Raw genomic sequence first — 18,505 nt, 5'->3', positions numbered from 1 at the left:
CTCTAAGTTTTTCCTGAATGTGGGACCCTAGGCTTTTCAGATAACCTCTGTATTAGGCTGGCAGAAAATATAACCCATCAAGATGCAGAACATTAACTATATACGGAGATTTAAAGAATAAGATTGTCCTGCACTGTAGGGAGGGCACAATACTTGCTTGATTAACTGCTTTTGACTTAGTGGATCACACTGTGCAGGCCTGCTCTGTGTCTAAGGAAGACCAGCCAACAGCCTGATTCTAAAGGTTCTCCAATTGGTAGCATTTAGATGGAATTGGGTTCTTCTCCTTGTCATGAATCCTATGTCTTTATTGTAAATAAATCTGCTAAGCCTTTGGTTGAACTAAGGGCCTGCTTATTCAGTCTCTACCATCCTCAAGAGCACCAGGACTACAGTTACAGTGAGAAATGCCACCAAATGCTGCTCAACCGTATAGGCCAGTTGTGGGCATATGACTTTTTTTTTATATTCCTATTTTTTTCTTCCCACAGAACAAGAATGGAGTTCACTTTCTATGTCTACAAAGGTTCTGTTTGTCATAAAGATATTGTGTGAATGTAAAACAGGGGAGAGGCTTTTATGGCACATAATAGCCCACATGTTTATGGGATTAGAGCCTGAATAGGGAAGAAGGGTTCATGGGGTTTTAAATCCTGGCACAGGGAGTCCATAATAAAGTATCTACATTATTGAGTTGTGTAGCATATTTCTAAGCATTGAACTTCTTTTCTCTGCATGCTGTGTTTTGCTACTGCTAGAAATAAGCCTGAACTCAAACAACGTATTATATTTCTAAGAAAGTAAATACTGCTATCTGTAAGGGAGCCCATGTAGTAGGAGGGCACTGCCTTTTCTTGCAATGAATTTTCATGATATTTGATTTCTTTTGTATGTGTCCTCCCCCCCCCCAAAAAAAAAGCCTACTGGAATATTCCATCACCATCACCATAGTGTTCTTTCATTTTCTAAACCTCTCTTCACAGTCCCAAAATGCTGCTACTTCTGCACTATTTCCAGTAGTTCTGCATTGCAGAATTCCATTCAAACAGGGGTCAGTAGTCAGCGTATCATTGTCATGCTGACATATAGCTATGTGACTGAGACACTGAGGCCAAGCCATTTTCTCGCATTGTCCTCACTCTAAGGAAGACAAAATACAGCCATATGGCCCAGACAGATAGGTGACACTATTTGCTATGCTGTGTTGCTGGCTCCATTGTCTGCCAGCTCTACAAGTAATGCTACACAACCACACATACTAAGGGCCCAAACCTATCCAACTTTCCAGTGCTGGTGCAGCTGTGCCAATGGGGCATGTGCTGAATCCTGTGGTGGAGGGGCAGTCACAGGGGCCTTCTCAAAGCAAGGGAATGTTTGTTCCCTTAGCCTGGGGCTGCATTGGCATGGGAAAGTTGGATAGGATTGGGTCCTAAGGCCCCAATCCTACCAAGAACTCACACTGCTAGAACTAAAGTTCTGGAAGTGCAAGGTCCTTTTCAGCAGTGTGAAAGCCAGGCTGCTATTATATTGCTGGGCCAAATGGTGAGAGGCACAGCAGGTGCAGTAGAAGCCCTGGGAAACTCTGCAGGTGCTGGTAAATTGGTAGCAGGGACAGGCCATGGGTTAGTAATGTGGGTAAGGAGGAGGAGTAACAGGGCATATTGGGGAAGAAGTGCGAATGTGTTGGGAGTGGGAGGGAGCAGGTGAATGTAGTGGCTGTTGTTCATGCAAGATCCTATCCCCCATTTCCTGACCTGCCTCACCCCCTGGCACTCCTCAGACTTGTGCCAACAAAAGAATTGAAATGACAAGAATTATTGGCAAAGCAAAATCCTACAGCAACAGAGATAAAACAGAGAATGAGAGAGGTACAACACAAATTGAATATTTTATTGACCAAAGAACTAGCAATGAAACTTACTTTTGCTAGACAAAATTTTGTTGAAAATGCCAATAAAACTGGAAAATGGCTGGCTTATAAATTAAAGAGAGAAAAAATGAAATCCTATATAGACATATTAAAGAATGAAGATGGAAAAAAAGACTATGAATGTAAAAGATATGATTGATATTGCAAAAAATTTTTATGAAAAATTATATATTGAAGAAGGGATCTCAAGTATTACTCAAAGGAATTACTTACAAAAAATAATGAATTAAAGATGTTGCAGCAACAAAAAGAAAGTTTAAATCAACCAATATCAGTTAGTGAGATTTCAGATGCAATTGCTAAACAAAAAAAAAATCAGAAATCGCCGGGTAGCGATGGATCACCAGTTGAATTTTATAAATGTTTTGAAGAAGAGTTGATGTTACCATTTAAAAAATTGTTAGAAGAAATACAGCAAAAGGATAAAATGCCTGATACTTGGAAGGAAGCAATTATTACAGTTATACATAAAGAAGGGCTTGACCAAGAAGAGATTCAAAATTACAGACCAATTTCACCACTTAATGTGGATTATGAAATTTTTGCAACAATATTAGCTTCAAGATTAAAAAGAGTTTTGATAAACATTATTCATCAAGACCAAGCAGGGTTCTTACCAAGAAGACAAATCAGAAATAATATGAGAAAGATATTGAACTTTTTAGAATATTATGAAATGCACCCTAATAAGCAAATGGCGATGTTTTTTATAGATTTTCAAAAAGAATTTGATATTGTGAACTGGAATTTGATGTTTTTACAATTTGAAATGATGCATGCAGGAACTACTTTTATTGCTATGATTAAAGCTATATATATAAGAATCAAATTGCTAGAATTAGAATAAATGGAGAGCTTTCAGAGGAGATAAAAATTGAAAAAGGAACGAGACGGGGATGTCCACTTTCTCCATTACTATTTATAGTGAACAGGAATTAGTGGAATTAACAAACTTCAAGGAAAAAATAAATATTTAGGGATTCAATTAACGAAGAAAACAAGTATATTACTGAAATTATTTGAAACTGATTGAAGAAATAAAAAGAGACTTAACAAAATGGAAAGAATTGCAACTTTCGTTGATGGGAAGAGTTGCTGCAGTGAAAATGAATGTTTTGCCTAAAATAAACTTTCTTTTCCAAAAAAATCCCTGTAATTTGGAAGCAAGATATATTTAAAGAAATTAATCAAATTATCTCAAAATTTATCTGGCAGGGAAAGAAACCAAGAATTAAAATGAAGGCCTTGCAAGATGTGAAATTAAGAGGAGGCATGGGGCTTCCTGATTGGTTTTTATACTATAAGGCCGCGGCGCTACTATGGATTAAAGAGTGGATTATATTAGAAGATCAAAGAATACTTAAACTGGAGGGACATGATCTTGAATGGGGATGGCATGCATTTGTTTGGTATGGAAAAGCAAACAAATATAAGCAATTCAATAATCATATATTAAGAAAATCTTTATTATGGATCTGCGCTAAAATACAAAGACAGATGTATACCAAAATCCCCCGATGGGTGGCGCCGCTAGAAGTATGTACCCGACCAAATTTATTAGAGACAACAAAAATGCTTAGATATGAAAGTTTACTGAAGAAAGATGGGCAATTAAAGACAAAAGAAGAACTGTTAAAACAGGGCGTGGAGATGGATTGGTGGACTCGCTTGCAACTTGATTCAAAATTTGGGAAAGATAAACAAGAAGGATTCTATTCAGAACAGATGCCATTTGATATAATACTCTTAGAAATAAAAGAAAAATATATCAAAAGAATGTATATGTTCCTATTGGATTTTGAGATGCATGAAGAAACAATAAAAGAATATATGATAAAACGAGCGCAAAATATAGGCCATAACATTACATTAGAACAATGGGAACAGATTTGGAAATATAATATAAAATTTACTAGAGCAACAAATCGTAAAGAAAATGTAAATAAAATGTTTTACAGATGGTACATGACACCAGTAAAACTAGTAAAAATGAATCAGAACATATCAAAAAAAGTGTTAGAAGCGTAAATGTGAAGAAGGGACGTTTTATCATATGTGGTGGACATGTAAAAAAATGCAAGTATATTGGAAAATGGTAAGGAATCTAATACAAGAGATTGCTGGACGATACCGCTGAAACCAGAGTTATTTTTGCTTAATATCACCTTAGATATTATAGATAAAGAAAATGATGTGTATTTCGTTAGTATGATATTAACTGCTGCAAGGATTTTATGTGCTAGATACTGGAAAGATATTAAAATTCCAACAAAAGATGAATTAATAGAGAAAATAATGAATGTGGTGGAAATGGATGGACTTACAGAGATTTTGGATCAACAGCGCAAACTGACACAGATAGAGCAATGGAGACCATTCTATGCTTGGTTGAAAAAGAAGTTGTAGATGTATAAGATAAGGCATTTAGATGAATATATTGTATACATGATATATTATATAAGATATGATAGATAAATGATATTAAGAGGCTAAACTAGAAGAGGAACAAGATTAGAAGATATGTATTGATTGATTAGATATATTGACATATGAGTGCCTGCACCCTCCAACAGTGTGTTTTTGTGTTGTGTATTGAGTTTGCATTTGTTATGTGTTTGTTTGTATTTGTTGTTTGTTTTTATTTTGGAAAATAATTTTAAAAAAAAGACTTGTGCCAACAAAATGGATAGCATGGGTTCAAGGAGACCCATAAGTGATCAGGCAGCTTACTGGGGAGTAAGTAAAAAATATTTTTATTTGCCTTCTGCAGGCTGTCTTATCCCCTTCTCCACCACAGCATGCAGTGCAATCTCTATTGGTACAGCTGCATGCTCAAAAAGGTGGGTGACAGGATTAGACCAGCGGTTTCCAAACTTACCGTAGTCATGGTGCCCTTCTTTCATGACATCCTCTTCATCCTGGCTCTCCCAGGTGCCACCGTCTTGGTTCACATGAAACCTGGTGCAATCAAAAATGGTGGCACCTGGAAAAGCGAGGAAGAAGAAGCTGCTAGGGATACCCTGTAGTGCCCCTGTGAGTTCACCATAGTGTCTTCAGGCAACAGGGTGCAGAGTTTGGGAACCACTGGATTCGGCAGTGATTGGGACACAGTGTGGATGGGGATGTTTATTTCAGTGCACATCTGAATGTGCATCCTATGTAAAGTAATACAGTGTAGAGTGATGGCATCTGTGTTCAGATGCAGGTGTGGATGTCATCCCTCTGTCATCCGTCATCCTTACTTTTATTTGAATGTGCATCCTCATTTATATTCAAACTCAACTAATTGACTATGTATGACTGGATTGGGGAAGGAAGCTATGGCCCAGTTGCCTCAAAATCAGGAACACATTCCTTATTCAAATTGCTGCGTGCTCTCTTGCACCTACAGAAGCGTGTGAAAAAGTGTCAAATGGGATATATTTCATGGGACTGAAGCTTTTGTGAGATTTTATGAAGGGAACATAGAACGGAAAAGCAAATTTCCAAAACAGTGTATTGCCTTGGACAGAGAGAGAGAAAGAGAGAGAGATAGAGAGAGAGAGAGAGAGAGATCATGTCCGTCAGGCCCAGTCATATCACTAAGGGTGCAATCCTAACCCACTTTTCAGCAGTGAGGTAAGGGCAATGCAGTTCCGAGGAAAGGGAACAAACATTCCCATACTTTGGGGAAACCTCCATGAGCGCCACCCAACTGTAGGATGCAGCACACATCCCATTGGCCAGCTGTGCCATTGTTGGAAAGTTGGTTAGGATTAGGGCCTAAGTATGCAAAGGGCCATTTTCACCTACAGTTGATACAGGGAGAGTGTTCATTTCAAGTACCACACACATGTTTTGGCTGCTTAGAACCAGAGGAGTCTGGACAGTGAAGGCAGATTAAGCAGATTTTCCTGTCTGTGTTGTCCCCTGCTGATGCAACACAGAAAGAAAAACTTAAGACAGAAGAGAGAAAATAAAAAGGCAATGGACTAAGTTTGAGACATGGGTGGATGAGCACTCTTGCAGTACAGCTCGGTTCTCGAGGGCTCTTGGCTAACACACAAGTGCCCAACTACTGAGAGTGCTGGAGTGTGCACATGAATGAGTGTGCACATGAATGAGTGTAAGAGTAAAAAACAAGTCCCACCAAAACTTTCTTGAAAGTTTATAGCGCAGTCCTAAGCATGTCTACTCAGAAGTAAGCTCCTTCTCCTTCACATTCTCTTCTCCTCCACACTGCATATGTGCAATGGAGCTTACTCCCAGGAAAGTGTGTCTAGGATTGCAGCCATAATCAGTTTTTTTCTTTGACTGAAGTGTGGTTCAAAAACAGTGCATCCCATGGATATCATTTGATTCAACATGTAATTTTATCCACCCACTCAAATTAGCAATTTACTATGATATTTGTATTTTTTTGGGGGAAAAAAAAATAATTGGATTTGCTATTGACACATTTGCAATCTTATCAAAATAATTTATTTCCTTCAGTCCTCGTCTGCTGAATCATATGTCACTCGCCACACGGAGAGGAAAGAAGGAACGAAGGAATAAATTAAACATCCTCATCAGGTTTTAGAGTACAGGACAACATGAATGTCACTTTTATTTTCATTTGTGAACGCTAATAAAGCAATCAGGCAAATTTACATTTCATTGATTGACACAGAACAGCAAGATGCATAATTCATATGCAGCAAATGTGAGCTTGTTGCCCGTTTGTTACCTGTGCAATTGATTTCAATTTTCAAAACTAATAGGAATGCATATTTGTTGTTTATCGCTGCAGAAATGCCAGAAAGTCTGGTGGCGTACTTAATGAGGTATGCTTTTCCCTTTCACCGTAAATATGTTACTTAGCTTTCCCTCTTGTCGGAAGTGTCTGTTCAATAAACAATAGTCCCAACATTCTGTTCTATCTTCTAACCTTCCATCATGGTCTAACGTGACCTGTAAATGAACATGCGTTGAGCAGAGCAAGCTTGCAAGGTTCTCCAATGAGGTGGAAGTAGCATAGCTGGAAGGCAGGTACCAGGGTCAGGTAACACAATGATAGCCCCCGTGTCACAGTTCCATGCCTGCACCTGCATTGTCACCCCCTCCTTCATGCATGCACAACCCTGGCCCTCAAAAATGGCTCTGTTTGGAACCACACAGGTATGAGGGTGAGCAGTGCTATCATCCCCTCAGCAGAGACTGGAAAACTTCCACTCTGCCACAGGGGACAATGTACCCATCTTAGCCCTGGCTTGGCTATGCCCCTGTGGGGTGAGGCATAGATTCATAAAACAAATAAATGACATCTACAGCGCAATCCTAACTTGGCAGGCTGGATTCAGCCTCCGCCGGCTAGTACACATCTGTGCACCGGCCCAGCTGACATCTGAGGAGGCGCAAATGTATTTTACAGCATGTTTGTGATCCTCCCAGGCCAGCACAAGGGACTTGCTCCAGCCAAGCATACCTTTAGGATTGCGCTCCTAGGTTTTTGAAGTGTTGACTCATTTCTTCAGCGCATGACTGCATTTGAGGGCCTATTCCTTGAAAACTTGCATTTATGGCTTCTCTCTCCCATTGCTTTTTTTTAGGGGGGCAGACAATGGTGTGCATATCAAGCATTAACAGACCAATTCTATTCCCTGCCACCAGTGCCAATGAAGCCACACCAAAAAAAAAAGCATGGGCTACATCTTATGGTGGGAGGGGGGCAACCCAAAAGCAAACTAGAGGTAAATAAGAATCATTGTTATGTATAAGCCCTGTGAGGGCCTATTAGTCTCCTTGGACATATGCCACCTATGTTGGTGGTGTATGTCCAAGAAAACGGGCAGGGAGGTTTGCAGAAGAGGGGAAAAAGACCTGGTGTGCACCATTGCCACCAGATCTACCCTGCCTCTTCCCACCCCTGGTATCTTCCCCTCCCCATCCAGAAACACCCCATTCTTCCTACAACCCCTCCCACTGACAACTCACCAGTATCAGCAGACACTGGCTTCCCTGCTGGCCTGTGTGCATGGCAGCCAGCGGAATGTCACTTCCACCAGCATCTTTGCACTTCTGCTCTTCCAGATTGGGCCATAACTCTCATAAGCAAAGGCATTCCAAATAGGGAAAACGACTTGGCAGCGATAGCAAAATGAAATTCCATGTTCAGAGACAACTGACCCTTTGACATGTCAGCATTCCTTGGATGCAGAACAGTATCCAAGCTGCATAAGCTTTGGAGGGAGGGGTACAATGTGATGTTGGTGTTTCATATACTACCCAATCTTTTGAGGAAAAAGTAGGGAAAGTTACGTCTCCCTGCCTACCACACTTTAACTGCCTAATTTCTGATAGAGCTATTTGGAGCTTACTGAAGTTCTCCACTCCCTTGCTTTGGACTTTTGAGTGGGAGACAGTGAACTTCCAAAGTTCTACCTAGAATGAGAGTTGGACAAAGTCAATAGTTCAGCCTTAAGGCAGAGATGTTCAAACTGTGTCTTTGGATAAACATGGAATTTTTCAGAATTCTACTAAGATTGACCAAAGAACAGATTAGCAAAGAAGGGCAAACTCACCCACTAGTTCTGATTTGTTGGATACTCTAAGCATGGTCTCTGGGACAATATATGCACTTAGCATTAATGCTTGTATATCTGTAGCCCAGTAGTCTGTTTGTCTGAAACACTGCTCCCAGAAGAGGCAATTAAGAACACCAAAGTGGTGAGGAAGGAGGTGCCTTGACCCTTTTCTCATCACAAACTGCTTCTCCATCATGGTTTTCTAAAGTGTTTGTTTTGAGCTAACACAGATTTCAGCTCTTGGGGGAGGGCATTACTTGGGGGAGCAATTTAGGATGGAGAAATGGTAGGTTAAGTTTAAGTGTTCCCTCCCGTGTCATATGTCTGTTCTTGATTTGCCCCTCCTGAAGGAGCTTTCCACACAGCACTACAAAGAGGGCCTTTGGACAAAAGTTACCTGCATTTACATGTAACATGTGGTTAGATTTGGAGTTCAAGTGAGGACCTGTAGGCCTAACTAAATGAGTGTGTACCCAAAGACACCCCTCTATTTCCAGAATACTTTGTAATGTGTAGAGTTTTGTGGGAGAGAACACAGGAAAGGTACACTAAAGTTAGCAAAAAACTACTTCTCTAAAGCATGGGTGTCTATTCAAAGATAAAGTAAAATCTCTTTTACTTACCTCTTCATAGACCACCGAGTCTCCAATGGGTCTCCTTGGACCTACACCAGCTCTTTACCTGTTGTAAGCCTGAGGAAACCACTGGGGACTGGTCTGTGCCAGGAAGGCACAGGAAAAAAATCTGCATGGTATCTTGGCATGAGCATCTGCCACCAAGATCCTCCCCTCCCCCCAGCCCAGCCTGCTTCCCATCCACCCTACCACCAACTCACCAGTGAAGATGGAGGACAGACTGCTGTCACCTCCGCAGACTCAGCAGACTGCCGTCACTTCTGGTCCTGGTGACCATGACCTGCTGAACAGCGGAGTGGCTTTCCTGCTGTAAACCCAGGACTTACATTGTTAGATCGCAAGATCTGTCAGTGTAAAGCCTGGAAAGAGTTGGAACATAAGCCACACTACCCAGAAGAATGGCATGAAAAGGTACAAAGCCTGATCCAGCAAACAAGAACTGCCCTAACCTTTACTTCAGGCCTGAATTGCCCTGCTGCCTGAAGAGAAGCAGATTCCAGGATTATTATTATTATTTTTTCCCATCTCTCCTATGAATATCTTAATGGCTTTGGCAAGATAGTGTTAGATGGAATCAGTGGTTTAAAGAATTTATAAGACTAAGTACTGAAATACATAAAGTAACCCAAAGGGCAACAGGCTGGATGAGCTGTTAGTTCCTACGATGTTGGTATAGAATGAATATAAATTTTACATAACTTTGATCCAGATCTTTTCCCCAGTGGAACGAACTGGAGAAGTGATTATGAAATCTCCAACATGCATAATCAGAAATTTATATAACAATGCCTCTCCATTGCTCACTCCTGTCCATCAGCAATCTTCAGCCAGCACTGAATAAGACCTCAAGTTCAGCGTTCTTAAAGCAGGCCATCCCGGAGGCTGGCCATAACTAATTCATGAAAGACAGCACTGTAAGCTTTGGGCTAGCTCTGTGGTCCTGACCTATTATGTGAAGCAGACTTCTTAAGAGTTTGGTATGGCTGGTCATGGTCAATGACTTATTCATGGGTAATCAAAATGGATCACCTTAGAAAACTCAGATGATCAACACTGAAAATGTTGCTCTCAAGTCAAACCCACTTGCCTCTAAAATGAATTTACCAGTGTGGACAAGGGGGAAGAGATTTAGCGTGATGGCCAATCCTACTGAGCTTCTGCATCTCCAGAAAGCTCCTTCAGGTAATGCAGTTTGCTTTATGTTGCAAAAGGCGACACACCCAGCCTAGAGTACAGCCTGGCCACTACCAGTAAGCTGGAGTGAGGGGTGGCCAGTGAGCAGGGGTGGAAGGAACAGGGAGGGAAAGGGTGGAAGAGGGTGGAGACCAGGCTGGAATGAGGATGGAGCAAAGCTGAGAAGGGGGTTGTTTTGGTGGTCCAGTGGTGCCAATATCCTATCCCTTCTCCCAGCCTTGATCCACCTTCCTGGGTCCACTTGTGGCAGTCAAATTGCTGGGGCAGTAGACCCAGTAGTGGAGCAAAGTCTTACCCTAGGAGAAGGGAACAAATTTTCTGTTACCTTGATAGGTCTCTGTTGCTCTAATCTTCTCCACAGGATGCAGTGTGCGCCACATTGGCATGGCTGCATCAGCGCAGGAGAAATTAGGTAGAACTGGGCTGCCTATTTGGTGACGTTGCTAAAAGGGTTCTGAGGAGAAACTTCTGGTGTTGTTGCAAGTCCAGCACTGCCCTGTGATTGCTTCCATTACTTACCCAACCTTTCCATTTGCAAGTAAATGGATTCTTATAAAAGTCATGGCAAGGATCTTGTAATAATACAAACCTATATTGATTTTATACTCCTATAAACATCACAGCATCCCTCAATGAATCATTAGAATTCTGATTTGATCAGGTTTGCTGAGAATTATGTTACAGACTCCTAGTACTCCTTAGAGCAGGGTTTCTCAAACTTTGAAGGAGCTTTACTCCCTCAGTAAGTTCTTGTGAGGGGCAAGGGCAGCGACACGATCCCCAGGATCGTGTTGCTAAGGGGGGCAACGGGGGGTGCTTGCGCCTTACTTAGCATGATGCTGGGCTGCAGCAGGCTGCAGGAGGTGCAGGCAGCCCTACACAGCGCTCCCCAATGCTTGGAACCTGCAAAGGAAGTGCTTTGTGCTCCCCTTAGCAACCTGCTGCAGCCCAGCATCATGCAAAGTAAGGTGCAAGCACCCTTGTTGCTCCCCTTAGCAACACAATCCTGGGGATTGCATCGCTGCCTCCCTCCCTCCCTCCGCCCCTTAAAGGGATGGGGGAAGCGTTACACGAACTGGTGGCTCGTGACCCACCAGTTTGAGAACCACTGCCTTAGAGAATCTCACTTTCCAAGGTTCCCTGGGGAGAGGGAGTGCCCATTAAGCTGTCTGAATGTCTGTGGTGTAGATATGTCCCGCGTCACCAAAGCAGAGATGGAAATGGTTCTTCTATTGACCACCCAGAATTTCTCATGCCTTGGAACAGGGACAATGCAAAACAGCCAACATGGCAGCATCATTTTGCTCTCAGTTTGCTATTTGTATAAAACATGGAACCATATGCTCATGCGTCATTAATACACTGGTTATGTCAGAGTTCCGCTTGTGCAGATTTGTGATTCATTTCCCTTGGCTTTCTTTTATGTTCCTCATTTGCAGAAATCTGGGTTTTAGTCTCCTCAAAAATGACTTCTCTAAAGCTCTTTTGTGAACCGAAGATGTACTGTGTCTCCACTCGGATATCATTATCCACGATCAAATATTTGTGCATCTCTAGATAGCAATTGCACAGAGCACCTGCTGCAAGCCACAGATCTTCAAAAGAAACCCTTGAATGGGTAGAGAAATCATCTCCATGTGGGCGTCTGTACTCTAGCTCCGCAGTTCTTCTTTCTCTGTTTCTTCCAAAGTTTACATTTTATAAATATCAACATGGTATCATTGTATTTCCCTTATGCTTTATAGATCCTGATGTTCTCTTAGCATCAATTTTCTTTCCCATGCTCTGGGATAATTTTAACACACCTCTTGTGATTCTGCTTAACCAAGTTTTCATATGTATTAAATGAAAAGTTGCCAATCACAAGAGTTTGTTTTTTTTTGGGGGGGGGGGGGAATCATCAGGAAAAAATTACATGAAATAGCGGTCTGTGTACCTTGGACAACAAACAACATTGAATATCTCTGTAACAGGCATGCTGTTGTCCCTTTTAAGGGTCGTCTCATGTCAGCTTGTTGGTAAAAAATCTTAAAGAGAATTCATTGTACATCTTTGATATCCTCCTCCAAACGATCATCAGAAAAAATGTATTTATCACATTCTTACCAAGCAACTTCGAGAAAATAAAAATGTCACAACTTGGGGAACCATTAAAAACAGTTCCCATTTTCAGGTGAAAAACACCATCAACCTCAGTTGAGGAATGGTTAGATGCCACATATTGTAGTGGTTAACAGTGATAAGAGTAAGCTGTGAGCCAGAAAATCATCAGGTCAAAGTCAAGAGTATGCTATCTGGCCTTCAGCAAGACACTCTCTTTCAGTTCCCCATGTGAGATATGGAGATAAAACCACTCTACCTTACTAAGTTGTTGTAAGAACTACTGCCAATGCAAATAAAATGTTTTTAAAGTGCTATGTAAATGCTAAGAAGTGTGAATTCATTTTCATTACCCATCTTTGCCCAGCCCACAGGTGTACACATTTGAACCCTGTTATATATATATATGCAAACTTGGGCAAAAATGGTTAAGAAAAGTCAGAGACAGAACTCTTTTTAAGACCAAAGTAATCTTTCTCTCCACCATCAAGCACTAGCTGAACTTTAGTAGCGGGGTGTTAGGAATTTATCCAAAATCTGAAAGGCAACGGGCATCACTACTGGATCTAAGTCCCTTTGAGTTTTATGAATGAATTACTTTTTCTGATGCTCAGGATCAATTCTGCCATTAGGTTTTGGTGACTGTACCATCTGTGACCACAAAACTCTCTTCATGCAAAGTGTATGGGCCACCCAAATACTCTGATTCAAAGGATGTGACCATGTTCCAACACAATACGTCACTGGACGACACAGTGTACTAATAGCACTCAATTTTTTAAAAACAAAATGAGTATTCCATTAATAAGGTACATTCAAATAATGATGAGAATGCACTATGAATCCATACTCTGAAATTTCTTTTAGAGAGTTTCATAAAAGGCTGGCCTTTGGTACAGAACACTGTTTTAAGAGAAGAGATTTGCGTGCATGAATCCACCGAATCTCTTCTAGCGCCATAATTCTCTGGTTGAGTGCTTGGTACTTGTACTCTGTCTGTTAGATTTGTTTGAACTCTCCTCTTTTCCTCTCAAGCTGATCTAATGTACTTCAACATTTTTGCTTCCACTCTGGGTAACTGATTAAGCATGCCACATCAATTTGGGAAACACAGTCAGGTTGACGCAGGTGTCTACATCCCTGTGAACCTGCCCTTATCCTTCCGCCATTGGCATCGCATTGCATACTCATAATCGCCAATGAAGCCGGCAAGAACTATGCAAACTTTCTGCCTTGGAAAAAATATGGTTCAAAAAAAGAAGATTTGCTTTATCTTGTCTCCCAGATACTCCTTATATCTCATCTAATCTCGTACCAAAATAGCACAGCACCACCATAGCACATTTTTTGTTTTGACTGTTCAAGTCTGGATTTGATATTTCACATCAATGGAAGAGAAGCTCCCCAAATAAGCAGTCCCCAAAGTGTCCTGAGTTTTCTACTCAGCATTCACACAGTATTAAGGTAGTATTTTAAATGTAACATTAGGATTGCTTTTTCAACCCTTGATGGAGTTACTGCAGCTTTTATGACCATCTGACTATATAGCACACCTTCCTGACTTTGAAGTTTCATATTATTGTTAATAAAAACTTTATTATGATTTGGCAATAATCTGTACAATCCCATCCTTGAGTCCGAGCGGATTGACTGTTAATTCCCATGGCACAGACAGAAACTAGGGCATATCTGAATGCATATATTTTTTTTCCAAATTATTACAAATTCATTCTTTACACAAGAGGATGAAGAACATGCCAGGGTAAAAAAAAGTATTTCAATAGGATTTTGCCCCAGTCTTCAGCAAGCAACCCACACACAGAACCAGGATTCCATATGTGCATCAAGACCGAATGAATGAGATGTTCTTCAGAATGCAGAAACTGTTACATCAGCTGTGCCTCTAAATCCACACTGCCTTCTACATGTGGATGGAGATGTGCAACCAAATGTCTCATTCATGTGCACATTTGGATTGCACGCCCAGTGCTTGATATAACACACAGGCACTTTCTTTGGGTTGGGGTGCTGATGTGTTAGATCAGTGAGTTTCAACCTTTTTCATCTCATGGCACGCTGACAAGGAGCTAAAATGGTCAAGGCACACCATCAGTGTTTTGACCATTGACAAGGCACACCATGTTGCTCGTAGGGGGCTCACATTCCCCAATTGCCCTTCTAATGATTGACCCTCCCCAAACTTCTGCCACACACTCGTAGACCACCAGTGTGCCATGGCACAGTGGTTGAAAATGGCTGTGTTAGATTGATGAATAGCTAAACAGTACTATTCATGCAAGCATAAGGTTCTATATAAATAGCTTCCGCCTAGACTACCAGACCTACCAGGCAGTATTAATTAATGCTTACTGCTAGAGTCATGAACAGGTGTGCCTAAATGAAGACAGGTGTTTAAGGTATCAACAAAAAGTAAAGACCTGGAACAACTATATGTTGTCATGTATGTAAAAGTTCTGGGGTATGTTCCTGCTGCTACATTCAACTCAGTTGCATCTTTTGCCCTCCTAACTCTGCCCCCAAAATCATCACTAGCCAGGTTCTTTTCAGATTGCCCAAACCTAGCAAGCACCAATGGCAATTACCCCAACTTTGGTCCTTGTTTATTTCTGCCCGGAGCCATTATTTAGAACTGCCTGCCTGAGGATGAATGACTACAATCCACAGACTGCCCATACTGTTGCAGAGGGTATTGATTTCCTTTACAGGTCACATTCATCATTCTTGGTCCAAGACTGAGATGGTCTGTGCAACTGGAGTGATGCCATCATGTAGTTTCTTGTATGTGTAATTGAAAACTAAAATGGGGAGGGGCGGTGGAAGAATTTCCAGTTAATTTTCTTTTCAGGTGACTTGGACTCTGAAAGCATTGATGTTGACTAGGATATTATCTTTCCCGTCTTTTCCTGCTATTCAGAAATAAGGTAAGATGATATGAGGAAGAGCTTGGTTGGGGGCTCTGTTTGATGCATCCCCTTGACCATTTGCTGACTTTCTCCTTAATCTCTTAATGCACATAGAGTGCAATCCTATGCATGTCTACCCAGAAGAAAGTCTCATTGTATTTGGTTGGGATTACTCTTAGGAAAGTGTGGATAGGGTTGCAGCCACCATCATATCTCTAAGCAGAAAATCTGCAGAGGAGCTCTGTGTTGCTTGAAAGTAGGAAACCCTGGTCAGCACTCAAGCTGAACAGATGAAATGGATTATTTCCTTTTTATGTTTTCAAACACCAGTATGAGAAACACTCCAGGTCCAATCACCCGCATATCAATTTTCTCCCTTTGTTCCAACAGCATCTGAAATACCAATTATCCTTTTTTGCCCTCAGAATGCATCCACCAGCCATAAACATTAATGATTTCAATCAACTCCTTGTTTACCCTTTTCATTTCTCATGGATGCTTTGGGGGGGAGGGGTGTTAAAAAAATTCAAATAACACAGCCTTCACACTGAACAGGGATGGAAAAAATCGTTCCCTGCCAAAGAGGGCCAATGGGGTCCAGCTAGAATTGCTGATTGCAAGAAATAAAGCACGTGAATTTAACTGAAACAGGAGTGGGGTATAGCAAGGCTGCTGTGCCTAAGGACTCTCTCCAACAAGGCTGAATACTGCATCTTTCTAGCTGGCTAACTTCTTATCAAAGGGAACCCTTGCAGATCTTACGCCTGAGTGCAACTTTGCTAGCCCTGTTTGCTCTTAGTCCTGAAGAGCCCAATCCTATGCACATCTACATAGAAGTATGTCCCATTATAGTCAATGGTACTTACTCCCAAGCAAGTGTGGATAGGATTGCAACCTTAGAGCCCACCAAGCCTATGCCAGTCTACTCAGAAGTAAGTCCCATTCTAGTCAATAGAGCTCACTCCCAGGAAAGTGTGGACAGGATCGCAGCCTTAGAGCCCACCAAGCCTATGCCAGTCTAGTCAACAGAGCTTACTCCCAGGAAAGTGTGGACAGGATTGCAACCTTGACTAACACTCTACCCCGCTCCCCTAGAGGAAGATGAAACCAGAGTGGATCTCCAGCAAGGCAGCCTCCAAGGTTCCTGGAAGCGCAGCCTGCGGGGGGAACACTCACCTCCTCCTTCCCCAGGGCAAGCGATCGCGGCTCCCCTGCAGTCAGTCCAGTGGCTTCCCCGCTCTGCCTGCCGCGACTAGCTCCAGCGCAGCGCGCCCGTGCCGGAGGCTCCCTCTCTCCCGCCGCTCCTCCGCGGCATCACTTTTAACTCGGGCAGCTCGGAAGCCGAAGCCCGAGGCGCCCTCGCTCTGATTGGTTTCCCCCGCAGAAGCCCTGATGAATAAGGAATGGCGCTCAGCGAGCGCTGCCGAGGAAGCCGCAGCCGGCGCGGAGCCCGTGTGCGTGCTGGGGGCGGGGGCTGTGCCCGTGCCCAGCGCGCGTTGATTCGCAAGTGGGAGGAGCAGCAGCCTGGCACAACAAGGACTCCCCTTGTGCTGGGAAGAGAGAGGCGCTCTGCTGGGAGGCGCCCCCCACAGCCCCCCTTTCTGGGAATGAGGGGGCAGCCTGGCGATTGGCGGGCCAGCACCTTTCCACCCTCGATCTCATGGCACTGGGAAGAGGCAGAGCAGCCTGGAAGCCCAGGAACCTCCCCAAAGATTCCGAAAAGGACTTGGCAGGCACCAATAAATGCACTTCTGTTCATCTTCCCCTTTCGCGGGAGGGTTTGTCCCCCCCCCCCCAAAAAAAAAAAATACCCACCATCAGACTGACCCTGACCAACTTGCAGTCCCACCCTATGCGCACTTACCCCGGGGGAGCAAGAGCCCAATCCTAGGCATGTCTACTCAGAAGTAAGCCCAATTATAGTCCACCCTGGCTTACTCCCAGGAAAGCGTGGAGACAATTGCAGGCTACAATCCTGACAGCTCTGCGTATCTACTCAGAAGTAAGTCCCACTAAGAGCCCCAGCCTACGCCAGTCTACTCAGAAGTAAGTCCCACTACAGTCAATGGGGCTTGCTCCCAGGAAGGTGTGGAGAGGATTGGGCTGTGAACCCGGTAAGACTTACTTCCGAGTAAGCACACATCTGATGGCACAGTGGCTGACTTGGCATCTTGGCACTGCTGGCATACTTGTGTGTGGGGGGTCTTGTTTGTATAGTGCCTACAGGTGAAAACACAGACACCACCAGGCAGAATAGTGAAGACATCTCCCAGATTTTTGTGTGTGCGTGCTGGGGGGGGGGGTCTCACAGATTGTTGGGCAGGCAAGACTTCGTGGTGGGTGGGAGAAGTACAGTCCTGTCCTCTCTACCTCAGGTAGCCACTGAGTTAATGGGAAGTGGCCCATGAAGAATGTCAGGTTCACCACAACTAGAGAATTGTATGATCTTTTTTGTGAAATGTGTCACTGAGGATTGCTGACATTGCTGGTGTGGTCAGGTCTGAGTACTGACTGGCCCCTGCCTACTCTGCTAACAGAGGTACTTTTCTCTTATATTTAGTGTGTGTGTGGAGGGGACACTGCAGTATATTACTCATTCCTGCACAGCATCTTGTCCAGTCTCTCTCTCTCTCTCTCTCTCTCTCTCTCTCTCTCTCTCTCTCTCTCTGTGTGTGTGTGTGAAGATTGTGAGCTCTCTGAGACAGAAAGCCACCTCTCATTTGCTATGTGAACCATTTCATATACTTTGTTTGAAGAGCAGATAAATATTTTTTGCTAGTAATAACCACTGTAATTGTGGCAGGTAGAACATCTTTGGGGCACCCCCTGCTCCAAAACTCTCCACAAAGATTGTGACCTGCCTTTTGTACCTTCACCTGGATTAACACACTGGCAGGTCCAAGGAAGTGAGGAGACTTGGATTCCCACACCTTGTTTCTATATATTTCCAGCTGCAAAATCTCTGGATCTGACCTGCTGGGCATTTTGTTGTCCGAGGAAAATTTTGAATTGATCCTGCCAGAGTATAGGGAGCAACTAGATCTTGGAGTCCCCCATGAGTCCTTCTCACTTCCCTTCTTGCAATCACACCAGTCAGACACCCACAGGCCCTGATAGGTGGTTGCTGGTTTCTCATTGTAATAGCTTTCACATTACATTGTTGGAAACAAATGTCTA

The 18,505-nt window shown here is 42.8% G+C and overlaps 1 protein-coding gene across 1 annotated transcript in view; it reads right to left on the bottom strand.

Moving 5' to 3' along the window:
* CDH9 (cadherin 9) overlaps window positions 1-16,712 on the bottom strand; it is a 143,991-nt gene extending 127,279 nt beyond the window's left edge. The window contains exon 1 of the mRNA XM_066626538.1: window positions 16,505-16,712. The gene's annotated coding sequence lies outside the window, so the exon portion shown is untranslated. The remainder of the gene's footprint in view (window positions 1-16,504) is intronic.
* Window positions 16,713-18,505: the final 1,793 nt, after the last annotated feature.

Source organism: Tiliqua scincoides, chromosome 4, assembly GCF_035046505.1.
Source record: "Tiliqua scincoides isolate rTilSci1 chromosome 4, rTilSci1.hap2, whole genome shotgun sequence".
Taxonomy (NCBI): domain Eukaryota; kingdom Metazoa; phylum Chordata; class Lepidosauria; order Squamata; family Scincidae; genus Tiliqua; species Tiliqua scincoides.
Note: the sequence above shows the minus strand (reverse complement) of the source record. Positions and strands in the feature narration are given on the sequence as shown.